Here is a 22068-nt window from a genome sequence, read left to right on the forward strand (position 1 = left end):
TTGGAGAAATGTCCTCTGGTCTGATGAAACAAAAATAGATCTGTTTGGCCATAATGACCATCGTTGTTTGGAGGAAAAAGGGGGACGCTTGCAAGCCGAAGAACACCATCCCAACCGTGAAGCACGGGGGTGGCAGCATCATGTTGCTCATGAGGCAGGAAAATTATGTGGATATATTGAAGCAACATCTCAAGACATCAGTCAGGAAGTTAAAGCTTGGTCGCAAATGGGTCTTCCAAATGGACAATGACCCCAATCATACTTCCAAAGTTGTGGAAAAATGGCTTAAGGACAACAAAGTCAAGGTATTGGAGTGGCCATCACAAAGCCCTGACCTCAATCCCATAGAAAATTTGTGGGCAGAACTGAAAAAGAGCGTGTGCGAGCAAGGAGGCCTACAAACCTGACTCAGTTACACCAGCTCTGTCAGGAGGAATGGGCCGAAATTCACCCAACTTATTGTGGGAAGCTTGCGGAAGGCTACCCAAAACGTTTGACCCAAGTTGAACAATTTAAAGGCAATGCTACCCAATACTATTTGAGTGTATGTAAACTTCTGATCCACTGGGAATGTGATGAAAGAAATAAAATCTGAAATAAATAATTCTCTCTACTATTATTCTGACATTTCACATTCTTAAAATAAAGTGGTGATCCTAACTGACCTAAGGCAGGGAATTTTTACTACGATAAAATGTCAGGAATTGTGAAAAACGGAGTTTAAATGTATTTGACTAAGGTGTACGTAACCTTCTGACTTCAACTGTTCCTTTCTAGATTAGGCTCAGCAGGTCTAGCAGGAATGACAACATATCAGGTGTGTGTTCTACCTTGGTAGCTTGCCTTAGGCCTACCTTGTATAGGTCAAGAACCATACAAACTCAAAACTGAGTCATTTGTTCACAGAAAGACAGCTTTGCTTATCACTCAATGGACAGTTATTTCAATCTAATTGACTTGCCCATTTAATCTCTGTGATGTACTCTCTGTGGTCTGATTGGGGGTTTGAATTACATGATTGATTTAGTTATTTAAATTCTGCCTGGAGGCCACCAGCTGGGTTGGACTTGCTCGAGGACCAAGAACAGAATTCATAGTCTAAGACTTTTTCCATTGAGCATGAAAAGCCTGGTTGCTCAAGAGACCTGCTGAACTGTGTGCATGTGTAAACCAATCAGCATTGAGTTTTCTATCCTTTATCTTCCTCAGTAAAACATTTTCCATAGCTAAAATACAGCAAGCTGTAGTGAATCACTGTTCCTGCCCTCTCTAATATCACTCTGCTCCGTAACCACATTTTTGTGGAATTGTGATTAGGTCAGATATTATGAGATTTCCCCAAAGCAACCTCTACTATGTTAGCAGGCCCTATTGATAGAAGTGACATCATGATAGTGATATCGCTGCTCACTTCTCAGTCTGGAACACTAAGAATGGATGGGGAAGAATCTGAGTTTCCAATGGAGCTCCAATGACTTTAAACGTGACTTATGTATGAGCTAATCCAATAGACTATATTGACGAGGTGGACCACAGTATGGTGCATTAATATGATCAAGCTTTATCATACAGGGAACGGGATCAAATCGTTTTACATTGGATCTCTGCTGTCTGTTTTCCACTAGTCTGTCTGGCGGCATTCTGTTCTTGTATTTATCCCTGTTGACCAGAGGACTCCGAGCATCTTCCTCTCCCAAACCCCATCTTCAGCAAATCCTGTCTCATGGAAGGACAAGTTGCCCAACACAGAAGACAATCTTGCTTTGCATGTGGATTAATGCCACACAAAGAAACACATTTCTAAACTATTTCAAGCCATTGTTTGTTTTCCTCCTTCCTTCCCTGCTTCCCCTTTTTGGGGTTCAGTTTCAAATAGATAATCTCCTAAATTAGTTTTCGTCTTAGATTTTGCTCTTCAATGTCTTACAGTAAACTGGAAGCTTTTCCAAAGGGGTGATAATAGTTTGGACACACATTATCAGCTGTAAATAGCAGATGCTTGTCTTGAGTTTGCAATGTTAATCTTTGTTGTGCGGATTCGTTTTTTGGGGTTGTTTCCTTTTAGATAACTATGGACTTTTTGAGTTTTGCTGACTCTGAAAATAGTTTAGCTGACTAATTGAAGCTTAGGTTACCTACATAACTGTTTGTGTCATAACTAAGTCAGTTGCTGTCATTATTGTTTATGTCATGGTGATAACTGCGTTGGACAATTCTGTCATCAGTACTGTAGCTTTTTAAGCCTGGCAGTCTCAAGTAGTTGTTTTACTACAGACTCCCTCTCTTCACCTACTCTCTATCTCTCTCTCCATTTCAGTGGGATGACCCATTTGCTCTGTTGACTGGAGCTAATGGCATAATTAAGTGAGTTTGAACTGCCAGGCAGTTCTGTCAGCGTTGTTTCAAGTCCCAATCACAAATCACTTGAGGAACAAAGACACCAGGTCACCCACATGTTTACAGAATCAAACATTATGATAGCATAGCTTAAAGCAGTTTACAGGTGCACCTTTCCACGTATTCACAGTCAGGAGCTTTTTCCAAAAGGATTACCTTCTCACTTTGATGTTTTCCCATAATATGGTTTAGAACATCAGCTTCTAGACTGCAGGCTTCGCGAGAAGCAGATCAACTGTATTTGCGCTGTTTTCTGAGAATGTACACTGAGTGTACAAAACATTAGAAACACCTGCTTTTTCCATGACATAGACTGACCAGGTGAATCCAGGTGAAAGCTATGATCCCTTATTTATGTCACTTGTTAAATCCACTTCAATCAGTGTAGTTGAATGGGAGGAGACAGGTTGAAGAAGGATTTTTAAGCCTAGAGATAATTGACAAATGGATTGTGTATGTGCCATTCAGAGGGTGAATGGGAAAGACAAAATATTGAAGTGCCTTTGAACGAGGTATGGTGCCAGGCACACTGGTTTGAGTGTGTCAAGAACTGCAACGCTGCTGGGTTTTTAATGCTCAACAGTTTCCTGTGTGTATCAAGAATGGTCCACCACCCAAAGGACATCCAGGCAACTTGACACAACTGTGCGTTCTTCGGCTGTCCCCATAGGAGAACCCTTTGAAGAACCCTTTTCTAAGACTTTGGGCTTATACCGTATAGCCTAAACTAGTATGCAAATTAAAACTGGGTAATCAGAAAGTTGCATAATGTGTATGGGGAATAAGATTCTACGGGCACATCGCGCATATGGCTCTACACAATCATTTAGTGTTTAAATTAGTATTCATTGAGGGATGCTATGCTCTGACTCTGTACTGTTCTGATCATTAGATGCATACATGCAGCAGTGTAGCGTTGGGGCTACTTTCACAGATAGCTCGTCTACTGTGTGTTCCTCTGGTGAATACAATGTGTGACATCTTCAGCAGTTGATGAGAGAGGGAGGGGAGAGTGTGGGAGAGAGAGAGGAGTGGGAGAGGGGAGTGTGTGATAGAGAGGAGTGAGGAAAAGAGGGAGAGAGAGGGGGAAGTGATAAAGAGAGAGAAAGAGAGAGAGCGAGAGTGAGAGAGGGGGGGGGGCGGTAGAGACTTGCAGGCTGAGGAGATCCCAGTTCAGATCGTCAAAGGCGCCCATGTGCAAACAGATTTCCCTCTTGAGTTTGTGGTTGTGAATACACAAAGATGAAAGGAAAGGAGGGGGAGGGCAGATGATAGATGCAAGGACACTCAGAGTGGGAAGGTAGAGGAGACTTATGGAGGTAAGAAACCGAGGGTGGGATGGTAGAGGGATGGAGAGAAGCAGAGAGAATGGAGTGTGAGATGCTTATCAAGTTGAGTAGTTGCTGATTCATAGACGCTTGGCAATGTACAGCTTAAATTCAATCTGCCAAAGCACATAAAATATTTTATACAGACAGAGTTTATTCATATCTGAATATAATGTTGTTTGATCAGTAGAAATTAACGATCTAACACAATTATTCATATTTGTGTGTGTGTGTGTGTGTGTGTATGTGTATATGTGTATGTATATATATCATTAAATGTACAAAACATTAGGAACACCTTCCTAATATTGAGTTGCACCCCCTTTTGCCCTCAATTCGTCGGGGCATGGACTGTACAAGGCGTTCCACAGGGATGCTGGCCCATGTTGACTCCAATGCTTTCCACAGTTGTGTCAAGTTGGCTGGATGTCCTTTGGGTGGCATTCTTGATACACACTGATCGAAGTGGTTTTAACAGGTGTGGTTCACCTGGTCAGTCTGTCATGGAAAGAGCAGGTGTTCCTAATGTTTTGTACATGTTTGTGTACACTCAGTGTATGTGACATACAAACCCACAATATATTTGAATAGGCTAAGCCACATAATATACCATATGGAAGAACTATGGAAGATATGCAGGGTTTTTATGAGGGCCGTTAAGATGCAACGTCACATCTGTGTGAAATCACTTTCATTTTTTTTTCTCTGCTGTATGGCATCTTTCTCTGTAACTTTTTTTATTTGTGTATTTATGCAAGGCGTACATAGCAGGAACCTACTCCCTGTTCACCATGAATGCGTGGCTATGCATGTCTCCAACTCAATCATCAAGTTTGCTGACGACACAACAGTGGTAGGCCTGATTACCAACAACCACGAGACAGAAGAACAATTGCTCGTTCTGATATTATTATTATTATTTCTTATTTTTTTATTGCTAGGTATTACCACTCTGATGGAACTAGAAATAAGCATTTCGCTGCACCTGCGATAACATCTGCAAATCGGTGTACGTAACCAATACATTTTGATTTTGGATGGATTCAAAAGGCACGCTAACATGTTAACTTCAAATCCACATTTCTTGGAAAACATAGCTGCATAATAGATGCAATGTGAGACTATTTGCAGTGAAGGTGGAGACTGGTGATTTATGACTCAACCCTTCAGCCTCCATGAAGAAAATATACATTGTGAGCTTTGTTCTATTATCAATGGGAGGATGGAAGCTGAGATAATAGGTTTGGCTGACACGGGACCCAATAGAATCAGACTTGCTTTGAAGTTTTCATGAAATACATGCTGTAGCATGCATACCCTTGTTACTCATTGTCAAATAAAATCGTAAAATGATTTTGGGCATTGTGAAAATACCAATTGGGCTCCTCTCACAGATATTTGAAAATTGGAGTGTACCTATGGAAAATATCCAAAATAGGATGAATTCAAGGCAGCACCTCATTTGAACAAACAAAAAGCAGGTTGAGCTTACATAATCATAGGCTTCATTCCAAATGGAACATATGAGTGTAGGCACAGGAGTCACAAGTAGATCCTTCCAGATTTCGTAAGAAAACAAGTGTGTGCACTGACACTATTGTAAACAAAGCAGTTCCATAAATATTGCTGTGGCAGGTTTTATGGTTTTAGGCAGCTGATTAATAGGCACAGTATTCATAGCCAGTATTCGAGTACCACCAGGCTGTGGTGGGGCTCAGAGAGCAGGCTCTGTTCTCCAGCTGCAGGCATGTTTACACCCTTCAGTACAGCAGTACCAAGGCAGCTCAGACTGTCTGTGACAGGCAGGAGGACTGTGGGCTCAGCCTCTCCTACTCCTCTCTGTGACTGCCTGAACAGTGGCGGTAGGCAGCAGATAGGGGCCCTTACAGCTGTGCGATCCTACACCTTCGCAGCTGCCGCCTGTCGAACACAGACACTTATCAAATCACCGCCGACACTGCCTTCGGCTTACTCAACACTCCCTACCCCTTTCTTCAGGGCCATGTTGAGTGAGGTACACAAACTAATTTCATGTCCGCTTGCATTTCGGTTGTTGTTCAGCAGCGCTGAGATAAGAAGATGAGAAAATGGGAAGGGAACAAGACCAAGAGTGATGTCTGTCTGGGCTGGCCAGCAAAGGAGCTGTGCTGTGCTGTGGAGAGCAAGGCAGGGCTTAGACTGGACAGCCCTCTAAATGAAAAGGTGATGGATCAATAAAAGGCTGTGGCTGAGAAGTGTCCTATCAGCTGAGCAATGAGAAGCTTCAGAGCGCGTCGTGCGATGATCTAGAGGTGGGGAGCGCCAGGGTTCAGTGGCCTCGTGCCTTATCGCTACTATTTACTGCAGAATCTATTTTCCACCACGGGGCTTAGTGCACCCAGGAGCACCCGAACAAGAGCAGTTTGTCAATAATGCAGCACCTTTTCCCCCTCCATAGGATGTTCAGCACAACATGGGCCCCACAACAAAGGCCTGTATAAAGAAAACCTTTTAGGGCACAGTCAAACTTTTCTGGATTTCTTTGTGATGGATTGGGGCCCATGTCGGTGCAAATGTAATCCCCCCAAAAATGTTGTTTTAGCTTTTTTCTGTTGACGTGCACTTCACAGTCAGATAAAACAATTTCACACTGTTTCGTGACACGTTAAAGAGGATAAAAAAAGCACCAGTCTGTCATGAATGTAGATGACACACAACGATACACCTATGTCTATGCACATAGTCTATGCACACTGATGCACTTAACACCTTTAATTCATTTGGGATATTCTTGCAGTATATTTTTTTAGCATAGTCTGTGACTGAGTGATGTTCTGCACCTGCCTGCAATTTGACTTAAACGAGGACATATTGTTCTTACAATATGCTGCCAGATCTGCAATTACTGTATAGTTAATATCTGGAGATTGTCATATTTGTAAGGGCTGTCTTCAGGAATGGACCAAAATGCAGCGGAGTTAGTATTCATCTCTCAATTTAATTAGAAAGAACACTATACAAAACAAAAACAAGGAAACTGACAGCCAATAGTCCTGTCAGGTGCAACCACACTAAACAAGAAACAATTACCCACAAACCCCAGTGACAAACAACTCCTACATATGTGACTCCCAATCAGGAACAACGATTCCCAGCTGTTCCTGATCAGGAGTCACAAGACACACACCAGACTGCCACGTCCTGACCCCCAAACTACTACACCAGCTCCATCTGCTGGTCAGGACGTGACAATATTGTTTATAAACCCCCCTGCCACCAACTCGGTAGCGCTCATGCTTTCATTTGCTGTTTACCAGATGTTGGTTGTCATCATTTGACAGGGTTTTGTCTCAGTGTTCTGCAAATCGGGGCTTTCGACTAAAGTACATTTAAGCAATAAGGCACAAGAGGCAGTGCTGTATCATGAATACAGTCAAAAGTAAATGGCGTTCTGCCCGACACGATAGTGGACGGCCAGTCAACCCATTTACCTGTAACTGTATTCATGATACAGCACTGCCTCGCGTTTCTTATTGCTTTTATAAAACTGTTACCAGCATATTAAAATAACAATGAATGACATATTTTCATTAAAACTTTATTTTGATAAGTAAATTCATACAATTTCATTATTACACCAGAAAAAATAGTCTGGACAAAAATATAGTTGTTAGATCTTTTGGTCATGTTATTACAGATGCGACCCACTCGTAAACTATTTTTGCAAAGAAATTGGACGTCTGTTCTAAACAATATGGTTGCTATGAAGGCTGGATAACGTTCTTGTCACAACGTTCTTGTCACTTGCTAGCTATAGCTAATAAAGCTAACTCAATCATGTCAAACATTGCACCTGGAATGACAGTACACTACCTGCATTTTCGTTTGTTTTTTCTATTGGCATTTACTTGGATATTTCCATGAGAATGACGTTGATGCGTGATTTCGCTTGGCTCAGAAAAAATGTCTCTCTCGTCTAGTCTAGACTAGGCATCATTCACTCTCTATGTCTAGACTTGGCAGTTCATGCAGCTTTTGTATTCTGATCATTGAGTTCCGATCATGGAATTGCGAACACGTCATGAGTCTACAGCTACATTTAAATGTGTCTACCGTGTCCACATTAACCCTTTTTTCATGGCGAATTAAGAAGGAATGTCAATGTAACCTGTAGCGACATAAAATAAATTTAAAAAAAGTTTTGCCATCAAAAAAATATACACTGCTCAAAAAAATAAAGGGAACACTTAAACAACACAATGTAACTCCAAGTCAATCACACTTCTGTGAAATCAAACTGTCCACTTAGGAAGCAACACTGATCGACAATAAATGTCACATGCTGTTGTGCAAATGGAATAGACAACAGGTGGAAATTATAGGCAATTAGCAAGACACCCCCAATAAAGGAGTGGTTCTGCAGGTGGGGACCACAGACCACTTCTCAGTTCCTATGCTTCCTGGCTGATGTTTTGGTCACTTTTGAATGCTGACGGTGCTTTCACTCTAGTGGTAGCATGAGACGGAGTTTACAACCCACACAAGTGGCTCAGGTAGTGCAGCTCATCCAGGATGGCACATCAATGCGAGCTGTGGCAAGAAGGTTTGCTGTGTCTGTCAGCGTAGTGTCCAGAGCATGGAGGCTCTACCAGGAGACAGGCCAGTACATCAGGAGACGTGGAGGAGGCCGTAGGAGGGCAACAACCCAGCAGCAGGACCGCTACCTCCGCCTTTGTGCAAGGAGGAGCAGGAGAAGCACTGCCAGAGCCCTGCAAAATGACCTCCAGCAGGCCACAAATGTGCATGTGTCTGCTCAAACGGTCAGAAACAGACTCCATGAGGGTGGTATGAGGGCCCGACGTCCACAGGTGGGGGTTGTGCTTACAGCCCAACACTGTGCAGGACGTTTGGCATTTGCCAGAGAACACCAAGATTGGCAAATTCGCCACTGGCGCCCTGTGCTCTTCACAGATGAAAGCAGGTTCACACTGAGCACGTGACAGACGTGACAGAGTCTGGAGATGCCGTGGAGAACGTTCTGCTGCCTGCAACATCCTCCAGCATGACCGGTTTGGCGGTGGGTCAGTCATGGTGTGGGGTGGCATTTCTTTGGGGGGCCGCACAGCCCTCCATGTGCTCGCGAGAGGTAGCCTGACTGCCATTAGGTACCGAGATGAGATCCTCAGACCCCTTGTGAGACCATATGCTGGTGCGGTTGGCCCTGGGTTCCTCCTAATGCAAGACAATGCTAGACCTCATGTGGCTGGAGTGTGTCAGCAGTTCCTGCAAGAGGAAGGCATTGATGCTATGGACTGGCCCGCCCCTTCCCCAGACCTGAATCCAATTGAGCACATCTGGGCCATCATGTCTCGCTCCATCTACCAACGCCACGTTGCACCACAGACTGTCCAGGAGTTGGCGGATGCTTTAGTCCAGGTCTGGGAGGAGATCCCTCAGAAGACCAGCCGCCACCTCATCAGGAGCATGCCCAGGCGTTGTAGGGAGGTCATACAGGCACACACACTACTGAGCCTCATTTTGACTTGTTTTAAGGACATTACATCAAAGTTGGATCAGCCTGTAGTGTGGTTTTCCACTTTAATTTTGAGTGTGACTCCAAATCCAGACCTCTGTCACGGCTGTCTAGGACCAGTGGAGATGTGGAATCAGCAGCAGGAGACAGAGGGCCGGAGCAACAGTGTTTTAATAATAATTTCAAACGCAATAGCCGTAGGGCACAGGGCGCGTGGCGAAGTCCGCCAGGGGAAAAACACATTCCCAAAATAAACGCTCTGGAAAAAGTGCACGGGGCGCGGCCCGGCAATACAATGGACAATCACAGCGAAAAAACAGCTTACACTCGCAACTCTCCTGAGTGGACAATAAACAATCCCGCACGAGAACCCCAACTGAAAATACATACTAAATAACCCCCGACTAATGACAGACAAAAAAAAAGGTGCGGGATAGACAGACAAAACCAAAAGACACAGAAACAGCGATCCGTGGCAGCTAATAGGCCGGCGACGACGACCGCCGAGCGCCGCCCGACCGAGGAGGGGCGCCACCTTCGTTAGATACTGTGACAACCTCCATGGGTTGATAAATTGGATTTCCATTGATTATTTTTGTGTGATTTTGTTGTCAGCACATTCAACTATGTAAAGAAAAAAGTATTTAATCATTCAGATCTAGGATGTGTTGTTTAAGTGTTCCCTTTATTTTTTTTAGCAGTATATTATTAATAAAGAATTTGCGTATGTTGAAAAACGAAATAGAATTGTCCCTTATTAAATTCGCCAGATCATTTTCCATCAATGGATGTCGATTTAATTTCTTTGACTGCTAGTGATTGTAAATAAATCTTTTATATATTTTTTTTTGCATTTGCATAGCTATGGATAAATCCGTCAGGAAAGAGTGATGAAAGTTGGACAGAGGATCTCGAAATCTCTGCCCAAGGAACACTTGGACGAATAAAAAAAACGCATGTTATTTTCTGGCAATTGTGCCTTAATCCGTGCCAGAAGTTATTAAACACACCGTTATAAATTGATAATGCAATAGTTAGGCCAATTTGCGTGATTGACTTATAATTTCAATAGGTCTAGGCTATTTCAATAGGCCCTATCCCCTTTTCCCTTTCCAATTGATAACTTCCCATTTAAACTAAACTTGGCCATTCATAACTGCATAACAGAAGCACGCAAGGGAGCTCCATAACTTCCATTTCAAATGTCCTTTCACCCAGTGCTTGAGACCCAACAACTGAGCATGCATAAAACCCTTAACTCTCTTGATTCGGTTTCTCAAAAGCAAAGTTTACATTAAAATGGAGTTAAAACCACTTCTTACAAGCAAATTTATCTTATGCGCTCTAGTGCGCCTAAAGTTGATTTAAGCAGTTTTCCAGTACATCTGTCGTCGTGATTTCTTGATGTGCATCAGTTCTAGCACATTAATATTTTTTTATGGAAAAGGGTTATAGACGTGGTAAAGAGGTCAATCGAACTCAACCAAAACAATGGAATTTACATATTTTTTTCCTTATCAATCTACACAAAATATCAATCTACACAAAAATAAAAAACAGAAATACCTTATTTACATAAGTATTCAGACCCTTTGCTATGAGACTCGAAATTGAGCTCAGGTGCATCCTGTTTCCACTGATCATCCTTGAGATGTTTCTACAATTTGATTGGAGCCCACCTGTGGTAAATTCAATTGATTGGACATGATTTGGAAAGGCACCCACCTGTCTATATAAGGTCTTCCCTGTGGCTCAGTTGGCAGAGCATGGTGTTTGCAACGCCAGCATGGTGTGTGCAATGCCAGGGTTGTGGGTTCGATTCCCACGGGGGGCCAATACAAACAAAATAAAATGCATGAAATGAAATGTATGTATTCACTACTGTAAGTCGCTCTGGATAAGAGTGTCTGCTAAATGACTAAAATGTAAATGTCCCACAGTTGGCAGTGCATGTCAGAGCAAAAATCAAGCCGTGAGGTTGAAGGAACTGTCTGTTGAGCTCTGAGACAGGATTGTGTTGAGGCACAGGAAGGAAGAAACTGATGGTCATGCTGACAGCATTTCAGAGTTGCTCTGTGGAGATGGGAGAACCTTCCAGAAGGACAACCATCTCTGCAGCACTCCACCAATCAGGCCTTTGTGGTAGAGTGGCCAGACAATAACCTGCACAGGGACTGTGGTTGAAAATTAGCCGGCTGGCTAAAACTGGCACTTTTACTGAAACATTGATTAATGTGCACTGTAAAAATAAAATAAACTCAAACAGAAGCCTCAGTAAAAGGCACATGACAGCCCAGGCCAAAGATTGAACTCTTTGGCCTGAATGCCAAGCGTCACGTCTAGAGGAAACCTGGCACCATCTCTACTGTGAAGCATGGTAGTGGCAGCATCATGCTGTGGGGATTTCTTTCAGCGGCAGGGACTGGGAGACTAGTCAGGATCGAGGGAAAGATGAATGGAGCAAAGTACAGAGAGATCCTTGATGAAAACCTGCTCCAGAGCACTCAGGACCTCAGACTGGGGCGAAGGTTCACCTTCCAACAGGACAACGGCCCTAAGCACATAGCCAAGACAACGCAGGAGTGGCTTCAGGACAAGTCTCTGAATGTACTTGAGTGGCCCAGCCAGAGCCCGGAGTTGAACCCAATCGAACTTCTCTAGAGAGACCTGAAAATAGCTGTGCAGCGACACTCCCTATCCAACCTGACAGAGCATCTGAAGAGAAGAATGAGAGAAACTCCCCAAATACAGGTGTGCCAAGCTTGTAGCCTCATACCCAAGAAGACTTGAGGCTGTAATCACAGCTAAAGATGCTTTTAACAAAGTACTAAGGGGTCTGAATATTTATGCAAATGTGATATATATATTTTTTATACATATAAATGTGCAAATGTGTAAAAACCTGTTTTTGCTTTGTTATTATGGGGTATTTTGTGTAGATTGAGGGGGGAATTTTTTTTTAATCAATTTTAGAATACGGCTGTAACGTAACAAAATGTGGAAAATGTCAAGGGGTCTGATTACTTTCCGAATGCACTGTACAAACTTGTCACCAACATAATTAGAGCAGTAAAAATACATGTTTTGTGATACCTGTGTTATACGGTCTGATGTACCATGGCTTTCAGTCAATCAGCATTCAGGGCTCGAACCACCCAGTTTATAATTTGGTATAAATACTGTAGTCTTCACTGCAGTGTTTTGCGGACATTACTTTAGTATTTAGGCCTACTATAGTATTTAGTGTAGTATATTGTAGTATACTGTAGTATTTACAGTTGACTCTAGTCTAAATACTGTAGTCAAAGAACTGCAGTATATATTATACTATAGTAATTAATATACTGTTTCTGCAGATTGTAGTGTACTTGTCACATCCTGACCATAGAAAGCTTTTATTTTCTATGGTAGAGTAGGTCAGGGCGTGACAGGGGGGTTTTCTAGTTTAGTTTTTCTATGTTGTTATGTTCTAGTTTTGTATTTCTATGTTGGGTTTTGTATGGGATGATCTCCAATTAGAGGCAGCTAGTGTATGTTTCACCTCTGCATCACGGTTTGTTGTTTTTTGTTCTTTAGTTTATGTGTATGTATTGCATAGTTTCCACAGTGAAAATAAAATGTGGAACGACACACGCTGCACTTTAGTCCGCTCCTTCCTACGACAACCGTGACAGTACTGTAGTATTTAAAGTCATGTTTTTGCAGACATTACTAAACAGTAGTATTTACTGTAGTGTTTTTGCAGACTATTATACTATAGTATTTTGGTATTATTATATTTGACATAGCAGCAGAGCCTGTTTCCTTGAGGAAACCTACTGGAGAAATACTAAAAGAGCACATTTTCCATAACCGGTAAGTAGAGCTGAACAGATAGTTCAGCGCTTCTGCTCTTACATATTATCTGTAGGGGACACAATATATCAACTATACTTGGCATGTAGGTTTCTCAATTATGGGTGGCACAAACTGTGAAATGGGGGAGGGGAATGGGCAGGGTATATGCAAATTAGATACTGTAGTATTTACTAAAGTGTTTTTTTGTGCATAATACTGTAGTGTTCACTATAGCATTCTACTGTGAATAGAGTTTCCATCATGATCGAGGGATAGTACAGTGTGTAATATAGTATTCTACGGTATACTACAGTTTACTATAGGTAGACAGCTCGCCCAATTAGCAACCAGGATCTAAACAACCAGTTTTATAATGGAATTTAAAGTTTTAAGTTCATTCTAACTGATTTGTATGATTGAATGAAGGTCAATAAATGTGTTATCAACTCTGAAACATCTGGGGGAAAAACATATTTTGCTTAAATACTGATACCGTATGCTTGGGTGTCGAGTTGACTTTATGTATATTTACTGCAAACACTTCTTCCTGAGCTGATCTCAATGCTTTGCAGTTTTAATGACTTGTTGTGACTGTCTGTACTGTGGTGTCCTGTCTAGCAAGCATCAGCTTTTTCTTCTTGCATGGCTCGGTGCTGAAAGCTATGCTTTTTTTCTCCCTCTGAAAAGAACCAGCGGAATTGCTGCCAATTATAATAGCCATAGACTCCCAAGCAGTTCAGAAATAATGGGGGTCCTGAAAATCTTTATACAAATAATAAAGTAAACCCTGTTAAGACAGTTGATGATGAGTTTCTGTGAATGTACTGTAAATACATATACAGTATGTCAATACCTACCAACATCTTTATGAGTGCATTGTACAATTTCAGGTTTCGTTTTAGTGTCTGAAAATGCACACGTGCCATTTTCACAGTGAGTAAATACGCTATGTGGCGGCAGTTCATTTGGGAGTCACCTCTCAGTGCCTGAAATGATGATGGCTTCATTTACAGGATAATTACTGTAGCTGTGGGGACCTTTACGAGAGAGAACATAATGCTGAAGCTGTGAGCATCTCTTCTGAGAGGTCTCCTGGTCCCAAAGCTGGCACCTGTGCCAGAGGAATATTTAACTTAGATGACTAAGGCCTGCCTCTATCACACTGAGGACCGATGGGCAATGCCCACATCCCAGAACACGTTGGGCAATGTTGATGAAAAAACTGTCTGGTTGGAATGGCTCTAAAAAATTCCTAGAATACAAATAGATTATATTGTGTTAATTAATAATGGTGCCAGAGGGGATGGCTGCCGTTTTACTGGCTTCTAACCAACTGGGCTATTTTGTGTGTTTTTTCGCATTGCTTGTAACTTATTTTGTACATAATGTTGCTGCTACCGTCTCTTATGACCGAAAAGGGCTTCTGGATATCAGAACAGCATTTACTCACCTCGAACTGGACGAAGATTCTTTCTTTAATGAGTCCGATGCGAAGGATATACTGCTTCTCCAAGACCAGGCCCAAATCCCTGTCATTCGCGTGAAGAAAAGACAGAAATACAGGGGGCGGAGATCGGGGTGCCTTGTGAGAATTCGTTGGCGAGTGGGTAAACCGCCTCTACCATCCATTCTATTGGCCAACGTGCAATTGCTGGAGAATAAACTGGATGATCTCTGTTCAAGACTATCCTAACAACGGGACATTAAAAACTGTAATATATTAGGTTTCACCGAGTCGTGGCTAAACGATGACACAGATAATATACAGTTGGCTGGGATTTCTGTGTATCGGCAGGAAAGAACAGCTACGTCTGGTAAGACGAGGGGTGGGTATGTGTGTCTATTTGGCAATAACAGCTAGTGCGCGATGTCTAATATTCAGGAAGTCTCAAGGTATTGCTCGCCTGAGGTAAAGTACCTCATGATAAGCTGTAGACCACACTATCTACCATGAGAGTTTTCATCTATATTTTTCGTAGCCGTCTATTTATCACCACAAACCGATGCTGGCACTAAGACCGCACTCAACAAACTGTATAAGGCCATAAGCAAACAAGAAATTGCTCATCCAGAAATGGCACCCCTAGTGGCCAGGGACTTTAATGCAGGCAAATTTAAATCCGTTTTACCTCATTTTTACCAGCATGTCACATGTGCAAACAGAGAAAAAAAAACGAGACCATTTTTACTCCACACACAGAGATGCATACAAAACTCTCCCTCGCCCTCCATTTGGCAAATAAAATAATTATATCCTCCTGATTCCTGCTTACAAGCAAAAACTAAAGCAGGAAGTACCAGTGACTCGCTCAATACAGAATATGTTCTGGGTTTCATCCAATGGCAATGACCAGTATACCACCTCAATCACAGGCTTCATCAATAAGCACATCGATGACGTCATCCCCACAATGAGCGTACGTAGATATCCCAACCGGAAGCCATGGATTACAGGCAACATCCGCACCGAGTTAAAGGGTAGAGCTGCCGCTTTCAAGGAGCAGGGCACTAATCCGGACGCTTACAAGAAATCCTGCTATGTCCTCAGATGAACCATCAAACAGGCCAAGAGTCAATACAGGACTAAGATGGAATCCTACTACACCGGCTCTGACGCTCATCGGATGTGGTAGGGCTTGCAAACTATTACAGACTACAAAGGCAAACCCAGCCACGAGCTGCCCAGTGAGGTAAGCCTACCAGACAAACTAAATGCATTTTATGCTCAATTCAAAGCAAACAACACAGAAGCATGCATGAGAGCACCAGCTGTTCCGGACGTCTGTGATCCCGCTCTCTGTAGCCAATGTGAGCAAGACATTTAAACAGGTCAACATTCACAAGGCTGCGGGGCCAGGCAGATTACCAGGACGTGTCCTCAGAGCGTGAGCGGGCCAGCTGGCAAGTGTCTTCACTGACATTTTCAACCTCTCCCTGACCGCTTCTGTAAAACCTACATGTTTAAAGTAGACCACCATAGTCCCTGTGCCCAAGAAAGCAAAGGTAACCTGCCTAAATGACTACCGCCCCACATCAGTAGCCATAAAGTGCTTTGAAAGGCTGGTCATGGCTCACAACAACACTATCATCCTGGAAACCCTAGACCCTCTCCAATTTGCATACCGCTCCAACAGATCCACAGATGACACAATCTCAATCGCATTCCACACGGCTCTTTCCCACCTGGACAAAAGGAACACCTATGTGAGATTGCTCAGTGTTCAACACAATAGTGCCCACAAAGCTCATCACTAAGCTAAGGACCCTGGGACTAAACACCTCCCTCTGCAACTGGATCCTGGACTTCCTGACTTGCCACCCCCAGGTGGTAAGGGTAGGCAACAGCACATCTGCCACGCTGATCCTCAACACGGGGGCCCCTCAGGGGTGCGTGCTTAATCCCCTCCTGTACTCCCTGTTGAGCCACAACTGCATGGCCAAGCACGACTCCCAACACCATCATTAAGTTTGCTGATGACACAACAGTGGTAGGCCTGATCTCTGACAATGATGAGACAGCCTATAGGGAGGAGGTCAGAGACCCGGCATTGTGGTGCCAGGACAACAACCTCTCCCTCAAAGTGAACAAGACAAAGGAGCTGATCGTGGACTACAGGAAAAAAAATGGTCAAAGACTCCAGTCACCCAAGTCATAGATTGTTCTTTCTTCTACCGCACAGCAAGTGATACCGGAGCACCAAGTCTAGGTCCAAAAGGCCTCTTAACAGCTTCTACCCCCAAGCCATAAGACTGCTGAACAATCAATAAAATGGCCACCTGGACTTTTGCATTGACCCCCCCCCCACACCCCCTTTGTTTTTACACTGCTGCAACTCGCTGTTTATTATCTATGCATAGTCACTTTACCCCTACCTACATGAACAAATTATCTTGACTAACCTGTACCCTTGCACATTCATCTTCTGCACACTCTACCATTTCAGTGTTTAATTGACCCGTGTGGCTCAGTTGGTAGAGCATGGTGTTTGCAACGCCAGTGTTGTGGGTTCGATCCCCACGGGGACCGGTACGGAGAAATAAAATGTATGTCGCTCTGGATAATAGCGTCTGCTAAATGACGCAAATGTAAATGTAATTGCTATATTGTAATTATTTCACCACCATGGCCTATTTATTACCTTACCTCTCTTATCCTACCTCATTTGCACATGCTGTATATAGAATTTTCTACTGTATTATTTATTGTATGTTTGTTTATTCCATGTGTAACGCTGTGTTGTTGTGTCGAACTGCTTTGCTTTATCTTGGCCAGGTCACAGTTGCAAATGAGAACTTGTTCTCAACTAGATTACCTGGTTAAATAAAGGTGAAATAAAAAAATGTAAATAAACATTGACTCAGTACCAGTACCCCCTGTATATAGGCTTGTGTTTCTTCTCAATACATTTTGTACTTTGGTTTATTTAGTAAATATTTCCTTAACTAAATTTCTTGAACTGCATTGTTGGTTAAGGACTTGTAAGTAAGCATTTCATGGTAAGGTCTACACCTGTTTTATTCGGCGCATGTGACAAATACAATTTTATTTTAATTTAAATTAGCATTACCTATTGTTTCGTTCACAAGCAGCATTCTTTATTTCTCTCTCTCTTTCATTCGCCTGCTCATTCTTTGACTTTCGAGTCTTCTGTTATTTACAAGCCACCTGGTTTGAAGATGCTTTGTCTCTACAGGGCCCTATCACTTCTTCTCTTGCTTTTCAACTGTGCCCTATTAGCACATGCTAACCTAAACTGGGACATGCTTAACACCCCGGCCATCCTACAATCTAAGCTTGATGCCCTCAATCTCACACAAATTATCAATGAACCTACCAGGTACAACCCCAAAACCGTAAACATGGGCACCCTCATAGAGATCATCCTAACCAACCTGCCCTCCAAATACACCTCTGCTGTCTTCAACCAGGATCTCAGCGTTCACTGCCTCATTGCCTGCGTCCGTAATGGGTCCGCGGTCAAACGACCACCCCTCATCACTGTCAAACGCTGCCTAAAACACTTCAGCGAGCAAGCCTTTCTAATCGACCTGGCCCGGGTATCCTGGAAGGATATTGATCTCATTCCGTCAGTAGAGGATGCCTGGTTATTCTTTAAAAGTGACTTCCTCACCATCTTAAATAAGCATGCCCCATTCCCAAAAATTTGAACCAGGAACAGATATAGCCCTTGGTTCACTCCAGACCTAACTGCCCTTGACCAGCACAAAAACATCTTGTGGCATACTGCATTAGCATCGAATAGCCCTCGCGATATGCAACTTTTCAGGGAAGTTAGGAACCAATACACACAGGCAGTTAGGAAAGCAAAGGCTAACTTTTTCAAACAGAAATTTGCATCTTGTAGAACAAACTCCAAAAGGTTCTGGGACACTGTAAAGTCCATGGAGAATAAGAGCACCTCCTCCCAGCTGCCCACTGCACTGAGGCTAGGAAACACTGTCACCACCGATAAATCTGCGATAATTGAGAATTTCAATAAGCATTTTTCTACGGCTGGCCATGCTTTCCACCTGGCTACCCCTACCCCGGTCCACAGCCCTGCACCCCCCACAGCAACTTGCCCAAGCCTCCCTCATTTCTCCTTCACCCAAATCCAGATAGCTGATGTTCTGAAAAAGCTGCAAAATCTGGATCCCTTCAAATCAGCCGGGCTAGACAATCTGGACTCTCTCGTTCTAAAATTATAATCTCTCTTTCGTATCGTCTGAGATCCCCAAAGACTGGAAAGCTGCCGCGGTCATCCCCCTCTTCAAAGGGGGAGACACTCTAGACCCAAACTGCTACAGACCTATATCTATCCTACTCTGCCTTTCTAAGGTCTTCGAAAGCCAAGTCAACAAACAGATCACCGACCATTTTGAATCCCACCGTACATTCTTCGCTATGCAATCTGGTTTCCGAGCTGGTCATGGGTGCACCTCAGCCACGCTCAAGGTCCTAAACAATATCATAACCGCCATCGATAAGAGACAATACTGTGCAGCTGTATTCATCAACCTGGCCAAGGCTTTCGACTCTGTCAATCACCGCATTCTTAACGGCAGACTCAACAGCCTTGGTTTCTCAAATGACTGCCTCGCCTGGTTCACCAACTACTTCTCAGATAGAGTTCAGTGTGTCAAATCGGAGGGCCTGTTGTCTGGACCTCTGGCAGTCTCTATGCCACAGGGTTCAATCCTCGGGCCGACTCTTTTCTCTGTATACATCAGTGATGTCGCTCTTGCTGCTGGTGATTCTCTGATCCACCTCTACGCAGACGACACCATTCTGTATACTTCTGGCCCTTCTTTGGACACTGTGTTAACTAACCCAGACGAGCTTCAATGCCATACAACTCTCCTTCCGTGGCCTCCAACTGCTCTTAAATGCAAGTAAAACTAAATGCATGCTCTTCAACCGATCGCTGCCCACAGCTGCCCGCCCGTCCAGCATCACTACTCTGGACGGTTCTGACTTAGAATATGTGGACAACTACAAATACCTAGGTGTCTGGTTAGACTGTAAACTCTCCTTCCAGACTCACATTAAGCATCTCTAATCCAAAATTAAATCTAGAATCGGCTTTCTATTTCGCAACAAAGCCTCCTTCACTCATGCTGCCAAACATACCCTCATAAAACTGACCATCCTACCGAACCTTGACTTCAGCGATGTCATTTACAAAATAGCCTCCAACACTCCAACAAAATTACTGAAGCTGGAGACTCATATCTCCCTCACTAGCTTTAAGCACCAGCTGTCAGAGCAGCCCTCGGGGTTCTCTATGGTGTTTTAGGTCAGGGCGTGAATAGGTGGGTTCTAGGTATTGTGTTTCTATGTTGGTGTGTGAGTATGGTTCCCAATTGGAGGCAGCTGAATGTCGTTGCCTCTAATTGGGGATCATACTTAGTGTGTCCCTTTTCCCACCTGCGTTGTGGGATATTGTTTTTGTTAGCGCTATGTGCGCTAAGAACGGCATGTTCGTTTATTTATTTGTTGCTTTGAAGTTTCACTAAAATAAATATGTGGAACTCTACGCACGCTGCGCTTTCGTCCACTCATTATAACGAACGTGACAATTATATCCATTTCACTTAATAAATGTTGTTTTCTGTAGTAAATAAAAACTCAATTCAAAGACATCATTGCAAATGCCAAGGGGATTATATAGTAGTAAAACAGAGGAAGAGACTGTGATACCGCAGTAGTTGGAGAACTGAACAGAGATGAAATGTTGAGGCACAGTCCGTGAAAACTAAACCAGGATCTTCTGCTCTGATTAGACTTGCGAAACTGATTCCTTCTAAGGATTGTAAATATTGCTGTTTTATAGAGGGTGTTGTGTTCTGCTGCTTCATTCAATATAATCCCAAAACGTAAAGAACTAAAGAGCACTACATTTTAATATGTAAAATCATGAATTCCATGCTTCTACTATTATTGTGTTTTATTTTCCGTTGTTTAAATATATTCTAGCTTTAACAGGTAAATTCGAACTTTGTAAATGTACTGTTTTGGTATTTTAAGAGACTGTTTAAAACCTGTTATGGCTCGATATGACGACAGCCAGTGAAAGTGCAGGGCGGCAAATTCAAAACAACAAAAATCTCATAATTAAAATTCCTCAAACATACAAGTATTATACACCATTTTAAAGCTTTACTTCTTGTTCATCCAGCCACAGTGTCTGATTTCAAAAAGGCTTTACAGCGTAAGCAAACCATATGATTATGTTAGGTCAGCGCCTACACACACAAAAACACAGCCATTTTCCAGCCAAAGAGAGGAGTCACAAAAAGCAGAAATAGAGGGAAAATGTATCACTAACCTTTGATGATCTTCATCAGATGACACTCATATGACTTCATGTTACACAATACATGTATGTTTTGTTCGATAAAGTTCATATTTATATCCAAAAGTGTCAGTTTACATTGGCGTGTTATGTTCAGTAATCTTTTGCCTCCAAAAACATCCGGTGATTTTGCAGAGAGCCACATTAATTTACAGAAATACTCATCATAAATGTACATGAAAATACAAGTGTTATACATGGAACTTTAGATAAACTTCTCCTTAATGCAACTGCTGTGTCAGATTTCAAAAAAGCTTTACCGAAAAAGCAATAAACTGAGTACGGCGCTCAGACACAAAAACATGCCATACAATATATCCGCCATGTTGGAGTCAACAATAGTCAGAAATAGCATTATAAATATTCACTTACCTTTGATGATCTTCATCAGAATGCACTCCCAGGAATCCCAGGTCCACAATAAATGTTTGTTTTGTTCGATAAAGTCCATCCTTTATATCCAAATACCTCCTTTTTGTTCGCTCCTTCAGTTCACAAATCCAAATTCAGGATGCGCATGTCAGACGAAAACTAAAAAATGTCCATTACAGTTTGTAGAAACATGTCAAACGATGTATAGAATCAAGCCTTAGGAAGTGCAACATGACCCCACAGACACTGTAGTTTGAATAGGGAATTAATTGAAGTCCTACAGACCACTTTCTGTTTGGAATTTTTCTCAGGTTTTTGCCTGCCATATGAGTTCTGTTATACTCACAGACATCATTCAAACAGTTTTAGAAACTTCAGAGTGTTTTCTATCCTAATCGACTAATTATATGCATATCTTAGTTTCTGGGAGTGAGTAGCAGGCAGTTTACTCTGGGCACGTCAGTCATCCAAGCTACTCAATACTGCCACCATCCATAAGAAGTTAAATGTTCTCCAGTATGTGCTAGATCAGCTTTCCCAAACTTGGTCCTGCCCCCCCAGGTGCACTACACAGGTGATTCAAATAATCAACCAGGACTGAGTTCGGGAAACCCTATACTAGAACAAAGTCATAAAATATGATTTTAAACATAATCCTAGCCTTAACCACACTGTTAACCCTAATGCCTAACCCTAACCTTAAATTAGAAACAAAGAACACATTTTTGGGGTTCATACATTTTTACAATATAGCCAATTTTGACTT

This window comes from Salmo salar, chromosome 13, assembly GCF_965601325.2.
Source record: "Salmo salar chromosome 13, fSalSal1, whole genome shotgun sequence".
Taxonomy (NCBI): Eukaryota; Metazoa; Chordata; class Actinopteri; order Salmoniformes; family Salmonidae; genus Salmo; species Salmo salar.